Genomic DNA, 12,481 nt, shown 5'->3' on the forward strand with positions numbered 1-12,481 from the left:
AATACTCTGGCGCATTATAATGCGCAACAATAAATACAATCTGTTGCAACTAATACTTCAAGCAAAAATTGATGGCAAACGTGGTCCAGGACGTAAAAGATTATCCTGACTAAAGAACTTCAGCCCGTGGTTTGGACTGAGCCCAGAATCGATGTTGAGAAATTGCCATGGAAAAGCAACATATAATGCTGCTCACTGCCAAATTTCGCGAATGACTTAAACAAGAGAAGAAGAAAAGACACAGTTTTCCATATAATTCTAGTGTACATCAACTGCTACACTGCAGGTAAGTGGCTGCAATACAACTTTCAGATGCTAGAAAAAGGTCGACGATCACTCTCACTGTTTTACATTGTGCGCAGTAGATACGTCGCAGTCACGAATTTCACTTTCTGCCATCCCATGGGACAACGTCTCAACAAAAGCATTTCAGCGCCGCATGACTAAATCAGCGTGTAGCGGTTAAGCCGAGCGGTTTTCAGGAGGACACCCAAACCGTACAGGCCTCAGCAGAGGGCTCAGAGCGTGTCCACTAAAATGGAGAAGAGGACTCTTTAAGCGAAGATCATTTGGGATTATATACAGAGTGTAAAAATCAGGACACAGATCTGCCGACACCAGCTGTAATAACAGCCCTAGTCCGGCTGTACATCGATTGCGACTGAGCTTGAATGACATGTACAGCTTTATTCCTACACTGGAGCTAGTCAGTCGTAACGGCTGGTGAGTGGTAGCGTGCTAATCTCTCGGCAGACTATGACCAGATATTCTCAATACTTGAGAGATCTGGAGAACGTGCTGGCGAGGACAACAGCCAAACACCCTCTGTATTGAGGTGGATCGGAACAGCACAATACGTGGTCTTGCGTTAACTTTTTGAAACATAACGTCAAGGAGATGTCAAGAATAGGGCACTGCCACCGGCCTTTCCGCAGGATAAATATGACAGCTACTGACCAAATTACTGGCTATGCGAACCAGACATGGTCATGTTGTGTTCCCAAAAACATCTCATACCATCACGCCACCTGTTAGGCCTACATGAGTTTTGTGAGGGAAGTCTGGTAACGTTCGTTCTCCTAGAGGTTCATACTCCACGCAGGGTCTCAACAGGTCACGTGAATAGTGTCCGAGAGGACCGACATATTATTGAAACTTCCTGGCAGCTTAAAACCTCTTATCGGACTGGTACTCGAACTTGGGAACTTTAACTTTCGCAGGCAAGTGTTCAACCGACTGAGCTATCCAAGAACGACTCATGGCCGACTCTGACAACTCTGCTTCCCTCAGTACTTTATCTCCTACTTCTCTAGCGAAAAACAAAAGTCCCGCACTGGTGCTGCACGCAGTACCGGGAATGGTGTGAGCCGGCCGGGGTGGACGAGCGGTTCTAGGCGCTTCAGTCTTGAACCGCGCGACCGCTACGGTCGCAGGTTCGAATCCTGCCTCGGATGTCCTTAGGTTAGTTAGGTGCAAATGGCTCTGAGCACTATGGGACTTAACATCTTAGGTCATCAGTCGAACCTGCGACCGTAGCAGTCCCGCGGGTCCAGACTGTAGCGCCCAGAACCGCACGGCCACCGCGGCCGGCAGGTTAGTTAGGTTTAAGTAGTTCTTAGTTCTTGGGAAATGATGACCTCAGATGTTAAGTCCCATAGTGCTCAGAGCCATTCAACCATTTTTTTTTTTTTTTTTTTTTTTTGGGCGCACTTCTCTCTGCTGCCATGTCAAGGGAAACGCAACACTGATCGCCATGCTGAGAGCTGGTGATGCCACAGACTGTCGCCGCCTGTTCGTATGAATCCTTGTCTTGGTGCAAATAAGCTGCACTTACGTTATTTGATTTTTACGATCCTACACAACCGAGGAACAGTAAGTCTCCAGAATGACTTCCTCGCTCTGCAGCTGAGAATGCGCTGATCTGAAATTTCGGAACAGATTAAAGCTATGTGCCGAACGGTGACTCGAACCTGGGAACTTCTCCGTTCGTGGGAGAGGCAGGAGATGAGGTAGTGGCTGGAAAAAGGTTGCGATGGTGGGCTCTGAGTCGTGGTTGAGCAGCTTGGTGGTTTGCGGACTTCTCTGCGAAAGGCGAAGGTTGTGGGTTCAAGCCCCGCTTCGGCTAGCAGTTTTAATCTGCCTGAAAGTTTCAGTAATATGTCTTTCTTCTCGGGTACCATTCCCGTGCCTCCATTGAGAGCCTGCATTGAGTATGGACCTGTAGGAAAACGAACGTTACTAGATTTCTGTCTGGTAGACATTCCTGCTTCTTTCATGAGCCATAACACGGTTTTCTCGCAAACAACCAATATTCAAGCGCGATTTCTGAATGTGATAGTCGGTATGTAATGTTACCTTCTATACAGACTGTAGATGCCGTTAATCTTGCCTATTTTGTGCGGTTCCAACGAAATGCTAATCATTTGTATATCAAGTCATGTAGCACAATTTATGTGAACTTGAGGTTTGTTGTATGCCGCCCTCGGGGTGTAATTTTAGTGCGCAGCAGGTCAGATTACTTCAATGGGCAGCAGTTCAGATTACGCTACACTATAAGGATTATTGAGCAGTTTGTTGAATCTTACCAAATCTGTCACGCGAACGAAAACAGGAGCCACTTAAAAGGTGTAGGCGGCGTCAATGCCCACAAAGGATGCCAGCAGTAGCTGTAAAGTATACCTAGAAAGGAAAATGGCCTTATTGTAGCCTAATCTAAGGACATGAATGCTTGTTTGTGAATGTAAATTTTGCTAATATTAAGCACTGAAAATTAAGAGACCCTTGAAAGCTGTAGGGGGATGATACTAGCCACAAAAGATCACAGGGAAGTGCATACGCGAATAACCAATTGGGAACAAGGAAATGTCGCATAGGGCTCAAGTAATGGCGCTCCTATTTGTGGGGCTGACGCAACCGCTTCAGCATCCCTAATACAAGTAGCAAGCTGAGCCGGCGCATCTGGCGAGGACGAGGTCAACTGCCAGCAGCTCAGCAACCAGCGAACTTGTCTGCACCTTAGAACACAATTCGCAGGTCTTGTCCGCTCATTAGTTCGAAACGAAATATTTCCACGAGTGCTCTTGGGACGTGTGGAAATAATGCACCCAAACTTTCCTTAGACTGAGCACACAAGTTCGTATCTCTATTGTGTGACTGACCTCGACAAAATAGTCTGTTGAAACTAGAGTCACAGTTTTCTAATAAATACAGTAGTAACAAGGAACGAACCACAGCCACATCTCTGCTTGCACTGCGTGTTGACTCAATCCGAAACTCGATCGGCCGGCCGGAGTGGCCGAGCGGTTCTAGGCGCTACGATCTGGCACCGCGCGACCGCTACGGTCACAGGTTCGTATCCTGCCTCAGGCATGGATGTGTGTGATGTCCTTAGGATAGTTAGGTTTAAGTGGTTCTAAGTGATAGGGGATTGATGACCTCAGCAGTTAAGTCCCATAGTGCTCAGAGCCATTTGAACCGAAACTCGATTACAGCAAGCTGTTTCTCACGCACCAACATAGTTACTTTACACATCGCATGTTAAACGCCTACAATTCGGAACCCTGTTTCGGCAGAGGGTTCAAATATGTTGTCACGGAGAATAAAGCTGTAGAAAGTTAATAATGTTTGACTTATTTAAAGAACTTCAAGAATTTTCACATAAAAAGTTCAGAGGCATCACTTTTCAGCACGCTCTCTTATTACTGTATCTCAAGCGATACCTTAGTGATATGTACCGTATTTTATCTCTACTTATTCAGATACTAGGGATGTGGTTAATTTGTTCGGTTTATATTAATTGACAACGCAAACTCTACTCTGAGATTCGTCTAAAGACAACAGGGAGCAATTCCTCCATACTGTGCTTACGTGTTGTTACTTTACTGTCTTCACAAAACGTTATTCTTATCAGATACAGGTCGTAGGCTTATATATCTGCTTACAGGAAAATTTCTCATAATTCTATTCCATTTGGAACTTCATCACTTGTCACTGTATTAAACATTCTCATTGCTGAGTACTTTCTCATGTCTGATTTCAATTAACCCTCTTTCAATTTCTTGTGGTGCACACTACTACATTAATTGCCATTCTCTACTTTGTTTGACGATACCACAAAATATACTATTGCATTACTTTCACTCAGTTCCAGTCAATATGTTTTTTGGAAGGTAGATTTCTTTGACACGTAAAAGGTAAGCACGTAGCATTAGCATAAGCATAGTAGATTTTTTATACTGTTACAAATACTATCTTTTTGGTTCAACGATCTGATATGGCACCTTATATTATTAAATTGAGTCACACAGGAAGTTGGGAAATAAAGCTAGAAAATATACACTAAAGATACTTTTGTTCGCATTAAGTGTCAATGACATCAGGTTGACACTGTACATCAAGCCTCTGAAATAGAAAAAAATTACATTTAGAAAACTCTGACGAATATCAACTAAGATAATAATGAAAAAATGCCACTAAATAATAGTATTCGGCATGGAGTAGCAGGATACAAATTTTATTCAACTTTGAAGCCTTCTATGACATTGCCTGATATTGAAACTTCACATCTGATCGATTCACTGTTTTACTCTATTACTTTTAAGCCATTTTTAAGCTTTCGAACTTCAATCGATAAAAACGGAACACTAATAAGATCACTTTGTTGTCCGTCTCTCTGACTGTTTCGTCACCTTCTTCTCAGAAAGGGATAGAGGTACCAAGTTGACATTTATTTCAAAAACTAAGGTATACGGTTCTTTAACGGTGTTAAAAAATTTAAGCTTATAAGTCAATGCAAACAGAAGATACGGCTAATTATGTCACATCTTTTGATACTCGCAAACTCACTCATCAAAACCGATAGGATACTTCAGTTGAACAAGAATCATGAAATTTGGCAGAAACAAGTTGTCACAGGAAGATATCGAAGGAATTCCGAGGTGAGCTGCTAAATTTGTTGACGGTAGGTTCGAACAACACGCAAGAGTTGCGGAGATGCTTCGGGAACTCAAATAGAAATCCATAGAAGGAAGGCGACATTCTTTCCGGGGAACACAATTCGGAAATTTAGATAATTCTGGCTTGGTGCGAATCTCAAACACTCAAGGAGTACTCAAGAATAGTCGCACTAGCTTCCTAAATGTGGTCTCCTTTACGGATGAACCACACTTTCCTAGAATTCTCCCAATAAACCGAAGTCGACCATTCGCCTTCCCTACCACAGTTCTAATATGCTTTTTCCATTTCATATCACCATGCAGCGTTATGCCCAGATATTTAAACGACGTTACTGTGTCAAGCGGGACACTAATAATGCTACATCCGGAGATTAAGGTTTTTTTTCTACTCATTTGCATTAACTTACATTTTTGTACATTTAGAGACAGCTTCCATTCGTCACAAGAATTACAAATCTTGTATAAGTCAAAGTATCGTCATGCAATCACTCATCTACAGCACATCATCAGCAAATAACCGAAGATTGCTAACCACCCTGTCTGCCAGAACATTTTTTTATCTATTCTTTTACGACATGTTCTGTTACATTATTTGTAACATTTCATTTATGTAGTGTGTGTGTGTGTGTGTGTGTGTGTGTGTGTGTGTGTGTGTGTGTGCATGCGTGGAGTGTAGTGTAATGTTTGTGATGAGAAGGGAGAGGGTGAAACCCGCTCACTGCACATCGCCCTCTCCTCTCGAATAGCACCAAGTAGGCAGAAAAAAAAAAAAAAAAAAAAAGCACATCTTCAGGCCACAAGTGGCCCATCAAGATCAAGACCATCCGACCGCCGTGTTATCCTCAGCTGAGGAAGCAGATAGGAGGGGCATGTGGTCTCCCGAACGTTATGATGGTTTTCTTTCACCGGAACCGCTACTATTAGATCGAGTAGATCCTCAATTTGCATCACGAGCCTGAGTGCACCCCGAATACTGGCAACAGCGCATGGCGACCCGGATGGTCACCCACCCAAGTGCCGGCCACGCAGGACAGCGCTTAACTTCGGTGATCTGACGGGAACCGTTGTATCCACTGAGGCAAGGCCGTTGCCAGCACCGAGGCAGCACCAAGGAGGTCGCCAAGCTACACGTCCCCATCCGACGGATAGTTCGCCTTCAACAGTGTCTCGTGCTCTCACTTCATGACCCACTGTGGTGATGTCTCGTATTTAAACCGGGATATTGTCCAATTTCTGGTGGTCAGGAACTGCCCTCCACCATCCCTCCCCCTTTGCCCACAAATAGAGAGAAAAATTTTTCCACCACCAGAATTGGAACCTGCTTACCTCGGGGTCGAACGCCATGGCATCTGCGTGCGTTAGAGACCTCGGTCATGAAGCAGGGGTCAGAACACTTGCGTACTTAAAAAACACACACATCAAAAAAAGTTTTGCATCACCCCTGAAGACAGGCGTTGACTGTGGATATTGTATCACAGACACAGTCCCTTTGACTGTTCAGAGATGTCACTAAACCCGCCCAAAATGTATACAACCATGCATGACCAGCACCTATTATATGGAGGGGGTCCCACAGCCGATCAGTTGTAATCATTCCACCAGGAAGGAGGCACAAGGCTCGCGTTGTCTGTAGTTCAACCATGCTTACACGGTCAATACCGCGATTCGATCGCGTCCGCAGTGTTACTTTGTGACAGGAAATGCTCTCAACAAGGGCAGTGTCCAGGCATCTCGGAGTGAACCAAAGCCATGTTGTTCGGGCATGGAGGAGATACAGAGAGACACGAACTGTCGATCACATGCCTCGCTCAGGCCGCTCAAGGTCTCTTACTGTAGTGGATGACCGCTACCTACGGATTATGACTCGCAGGAACCGTGACAGCAACGCCACCATGTTGAATAATGTTTTTCGTGCAGCAACAGGACGTCGTGTTACGACTCAATCTGTGCGCAACTCCACTACCGACGTCCTTGGCGAGGTCCATCTTTGCAACCACGACACCACGCAGCGCGGTACAGATGGGCCCAACAACATGCCGAACGGACTGCTCAGGATTGGCATCACGTTCTCTTCACCGATGGGTGTCACATACGCCTTCAACCAGACAATCGCCGCAGACGTGTTTGGAGGCAACCTGGTCAAGCTGAACGCCTTAGACACCCTGTCCAACGAGCGCAGCAAGGTGGAGGTTCCCTGACGTTTTGGGGTGGCATTGTGTAGGGTCGAAGTATGCCGCTGGTGGTCATGGAAGGCGCCGTACCGACTGTACGTCGTGAATGCCATCCTCCGACCGCTTGCGCAACCGTATCGGTAGCATATTGGAGAGGCATTCGTCTTCATGGACGACAATTCGCGCTCCCATCGTGCGCAACCTGTGAATGACTTCCTTCAGTCGCTCGACTAGAGTGGCCATCATGTTCTCCAGACATGAACCCTATGGAACATGCTTTGGATAGTTTGAAAATGGCTGTTTATGGACGACATGACCCAACCAACCACTCTGAGGGATCTAACCGAGTAGCCGATGAGGAGTGGGACAATCTGGACCTACAGTGCCTTGATGAACTTGTGGGTAGTATGCCACTACGAATGCAGGCATGCATAGATGCAAGAGGACGAGCTACTGGGTATTAGGGGTACCGGTGTGTACAGTATTCTGGACCGCCACCTCTGAAGGTCTCTCTGTATGGTGGTACAACATGTAATGTGTGGTTTTCATGAGCACTAAAATGGCGGAAATGATGTTTATGTTGATCTCTGTTCCAATTTTCTGTATAGGTTCCGGAACTCTCGGAACCGAAGTGATGCAAAACTTTTTTTTGTGTGTGTTAATAGTGGCCCTATCAAGCTTGCCTGTAGCACTCTTGATGTTAGTCTTGTCTCTGGTGAACACTTGCCGTCGAGGGCAAAATAAAGTGTTCTATTACTTCGAGACATTAATATATCTGTGAATCTATTCTGTATGCTCGTACCTTGGTTAACGTGTCAAATGGTTTTCGGAAGTCGGCCGCTGTGGCCGAGCGGTTCTGGGCGCTTCTGTCCGGAATCGTGCTGCTGCTACGTTCGCAGGTTCCAATCCTGCCTCGGGCACGGATTGTGTGATGTATTTAGGTTAGTTAGGTTTAAGTATTTCTAAGTCTAGGGGACTGATGACCACAGATGTTAAGTCCCATAGTGCTTAGAGCCATTTGAACCATTTTGAGCTGTTCGGAAGTCTAGAAATAAGGAATCTGCCTGCTACCCTTCGTCCATTGTTCACAGAATGTCAGGTGAGAAAACGGCAAGCTGAGTTTCAGAACAGTGATGCTTTTTAAAACCTTGCTAGTTCGTGGACATATGGTTTTTGGTCTCTAGGAATTTTATTGTATTCGAAGTCAGAATACGTTCTAGAAATCTGCAGCAAACAGGTTAAGCGTGTTGGTGTGTAATTTTGCAGGTCCATTCTTTTAACCTTCTTACATACAGGAGTCATCTGTGCTTTTTTCCAGTCAACTGGAACTCTGCGCTGGATGAGAGATTCGCCATAAAGTTAAGTAAAGGGACAATGCCGTAGAGTACTCTTTGTAGAACCGAAATGGGATTTCATCACAACCTGGCGACTCATTTTTTTCGTTCGAATCAACAGTCATAGTTTTCAGAATGAAATTTTCATTCTGCAGCCGAGTGTGTGCCGATACGAAATTTCCTGGCAGGTTAAAAGTGTGTGCTGGACCGAGGCTCGAACACAGAGTGCAGAGTGAAAATTTCGTTCTGGAAACATCCCCCGGGCTGTGTTTAAGCCACGTCTCCTCAACATTCTTTCATCTCCGAGTGCTAGTTCTGCAAAGTTCGCAGGACAGCTTTGTGAAGTCTGCAAGGCAGGAGATAAGGTACTGGTGGAATTGAAGCTGCGAGGTCGGATTGCGATTCGTGTTTGTGTAGCTCAGCCGGTAGAGTACTTGCGCGCGACAGGCAACGGTCTCAAGTTCGAGTCTCGGTCCGGCACACAGTTTTAATCTGCCAGGAAGTTTCAGTCCTTGTCTTCTTTGGTTGGGCAGCATGTCGCAGACCGGGGCCTGCTGTAGCGCGGAAGCCGGTAGCCTCTCGCGCCCAGAAGGGAATACCGAGTGACGCCCTGTCCCACATTGTAACTTCCCGCATGTCGGGTTGTCGGCTGCGCTGTGTCGCCGATAAGGCGAATCGGCGCGTTGAACGGCGTCACTGCGGCGTACCGGCTGTGTTTGCTTTAACCAACAACATTATACACTCGCGCATATAACAAAAAACCAAACGGGCACCGACCCGCACGCAGAAAAGTGGCTAGGAACACAATTAGTAGCTGACGTCACTCATGATATTAGCGTGGCCCACGATACGGGTCGTGGCGCGTACGTCACACCACGTGGCACTAAAGGTGTTACGAGTACCAAGAGCCGTCTCCGGCAAGGGACGAGTAACTATTTGAGGCGAATTTAACAATTCTTGACTGCTCGTTTCAATACATGCACGTTGTCGATACTACACGACAAAGTTAAGACTTTTAGTAGGTACGTTTTCAGTTACGTTTTGGTTTCCCGCGGACCTTGCACGGAGCCAAGCGTTCGCGAAGTGTCGCGGACAAACCGACTAGTGTGACGTCACAAGTTCGTTGCAGGGCCTGTCTTTCTCGTGGGCCTCGGGATATTACCGGGGACCACGAGATATACGGGCCCTGCAACGAACTTGTGACTCGGTTTGTCCTTCACACTTCGCGAACGCTCGACTCCGTGCAGGGTACGCGGGAAATCAGTACGTAATTAAAAGGTGCCCTCTAAAGACATTAACTTTGTCGTGTGCGATTGAGAGCTTGCATGCTTTCTAACAAGCAGTCAAGAATTACTAAACTCGTCTGAAGTAGTTCCTCGCTCCCCATCGGAGACGGCTGACGGTACACTGCAAGTGTCACGAGCTGTGACGTACACGGCACGACCCGTCTTTCTCTTGGGCCTCGGGATATTAAACAATGTGTTTCCATGAATTTTGTTTCTCATTTTCCATTCGATATCAATATGAGACAAGAACAGAGACGGCACAGTTGAAGACCACATCCTTGCAAAAGATGAGGCGAGTTGCTAGCCGAAGCCAAGATCGACACTACCCTCGAAGCACGGAGCCACAAATCTCAGCTAGGGCCATAGGTAGCAGGTTGGGGAATACTAAGGTGCTGGATTAACAAAACTTTATATACTTGAACAGTAGTTTTTTATCAAAATACTATCGAACGCTTTACTGTTAGTGAACAATTTAACAGCGAGAGTGCTGACGACTAGTAAAAACCGTAGTTAAACCCACGGCTCACCACATCAATAAACACAATTATTGAAATTCGTTGGTGCAAGGCGGTAATCCTCCATAAAAAAAAGAAAAAGAAAAATGTTGCCGCAGGTTGGCGGACCCAAAATAAAATCTCCTTAAGGTTTGCAGTGTCTTTGTGATACTATTTCAGGGAAATGTATAGGACTACGTAGACAAAGTAATGTACAAACACTGCAAACCCGTACTATATGCTCAGCAAGGCAAATACGACAAGAATACCAATGTCCCTCAATACACGGGTATCACATGAAAAGGTGTGCGAGCACAGGACATGGTCACTGCGACTTATGTCCGCCTGCTTAGTTGGATGGTAACGTGCTCGCCTCCCATGCACTGGGCCCAGGTTCGATTCCCGGGTGGGTGGGAGATTTTCTCTCTCATCCCATATTCTCTTGTAACCGTCTCTTCTACTTCTGCTCCTACTACTGCATTCCAGTCCCCCAAGACTATTAGTTTTTCTTCTGTCTTTACACAATGACTTACCCGTACTTTCTCTATCTCATCATCTTCAGCTTGCGACATCGGCATGTATTCCTGAACTATCGTTGTCGGTGTTTGTTTACTGTCGATTCTGATAAGAACAAACCTGCTCTACCTTTCCATTCATAACGAATCCTACTCCCTTTATACCATTTTCTGCTGATGTTGATATTGCCCTATGCTCATCTGACCAGAAATCCTTGTCTTCCTTCCATTTCACTTCACTAACCCCTATTATATGTGGATTGAGCCTTTGCCTTTCCCTTTTCAGATTTTCTAGCTTCCCTACCACGTTCAGGCTTCTGACATTCTAAGCCCCGACCTGTAGGATGTTATCCATACGTTGGCTATTCAGTTTTTTCTAATGGTCACCTCCGCCATGCCAGTCTCCTCCCGAAGATGCGAATGGGTGACTATTCCGGAATATTTTGCCAGTGGAGAGATCATTATGACACTTTTCCAATTAAAGGCCACATGTCCTGTGGATACACGTTTTGTATCTTTAATGCTGTGGTTTCCATTGCCTTCTGCATCCTCGTACCGTTGATCATTGCTGATTCCTCCACCCTTAGCGGCAGTTTCCTACCCCAAGGACGAGAGCGTGCACTACGCCCTCCTCGACATGGCCGTTGGCAGAATGAGGGTGACTTCTTACGCCGGAGGTCTTCGGCCGCCAATGCTGTTTATTAACCAAAGTTTAAGCGGTAGCGGGGTTTCAACGCGGGATCGAGGACGTTTTATTTACTAATCAAAGATGCTATCCGTCGACCATGGGTCCAAATCATATATACATACAGAAATAATTTCCTTCATAGAGGATCTATATCGTGGATGGTACATTGCTTAAATCGTCGAATACGTATTGAGCAGTGCGAGGAAACGATTTTACATAAGAGTAATCCGGAACCCTGGAACCGGTTGGAATATCTCTGATATGCCTTAGTATACGTCCCAATTTAGACATTGTATTAACTATTACAGCATTACTAATAAAAGTAAATACTTCAGAAAAAAGCAACTCGCGTACTGGAACTTTTTGCCACCAGATACGAGAGAGCAACGCCTAATATTGATGCTAGAAATTACATAGTCATCTATTACGGCATTCGGAACATTGTCGATGATGATAGCTCTTTCTGGTGAGATCACATTATCAGTAGAAACAGAAGACAGCTGTTTTGCTGGAGCAGCCGGTGTTTGTTGAGACGATTCTATCGTGGGAGTTTCAATAGCTCCTAATTTGGGGAATAAATTTCTCATAATGTACGTTTGGAGCACAGCATTGTATAGTGGTGGATCATGGACTGTGAAAATACTGAAAGATGAGATTCCAAGCGTTGGAGATGTACTGCTGCAGAAGGATGTTGAAAATTGTGGAACTGATAAGATAAGGAATGCGGAAGTTCTCAGCAAACTAGAGCAGGCAGGAACATACGAAAAACGCTGGCAAAAAGCCGGGACAGGATGATACGGAGTGTGCAAAGACGTGATGGTGAAATTTCTATGGCTGTAGAAGGTAAAACCGTAGATAAAGACCGGGACATATCTAACAAATAGCTGAGAACGTTGAGTACAAGTGCAACTCAGAAATAAAGACTTTTCACAGGAGTGGACTTCGTGGTGGGCTGTATCGAATCATTTAGAACACTGATGACCCAAGGAAAACAAATACTGAAAGTTAATAACGATCTAGGACAGACAAACAAGAATA

At 45.4% G+C, this 12,481-nt stretch overlaps 1 protein-coding gene across 2 annotated transcripts in view; it reads right to left on the reverse strand.

The window, feature by feature from the left end:
- Window positions 1–12,481, reverse strand: part of LOC126259976 (uncharacterized) — a 177,711-nt gene that overhangs the window by 122,244 nt on the left and 42,986 nt on the right. The gene's annotated exons all lie outside the window — the stretch shown is intronic.

This window comes from Schistocerca nitens, chromosome 5 (genome assembly GCF_023898315.1).
Source record: "Schistocerca nitens isolate TAMUIC-IGC-003100 chromosome 5, iqSchNite1.1, whole genome shotgun sequence".
NCBI lineage: Eukaryota > Metazoa > Arthropoda > Insecta > Orthoptera > Acrididae > Schistocerca > Schistocerca nitens.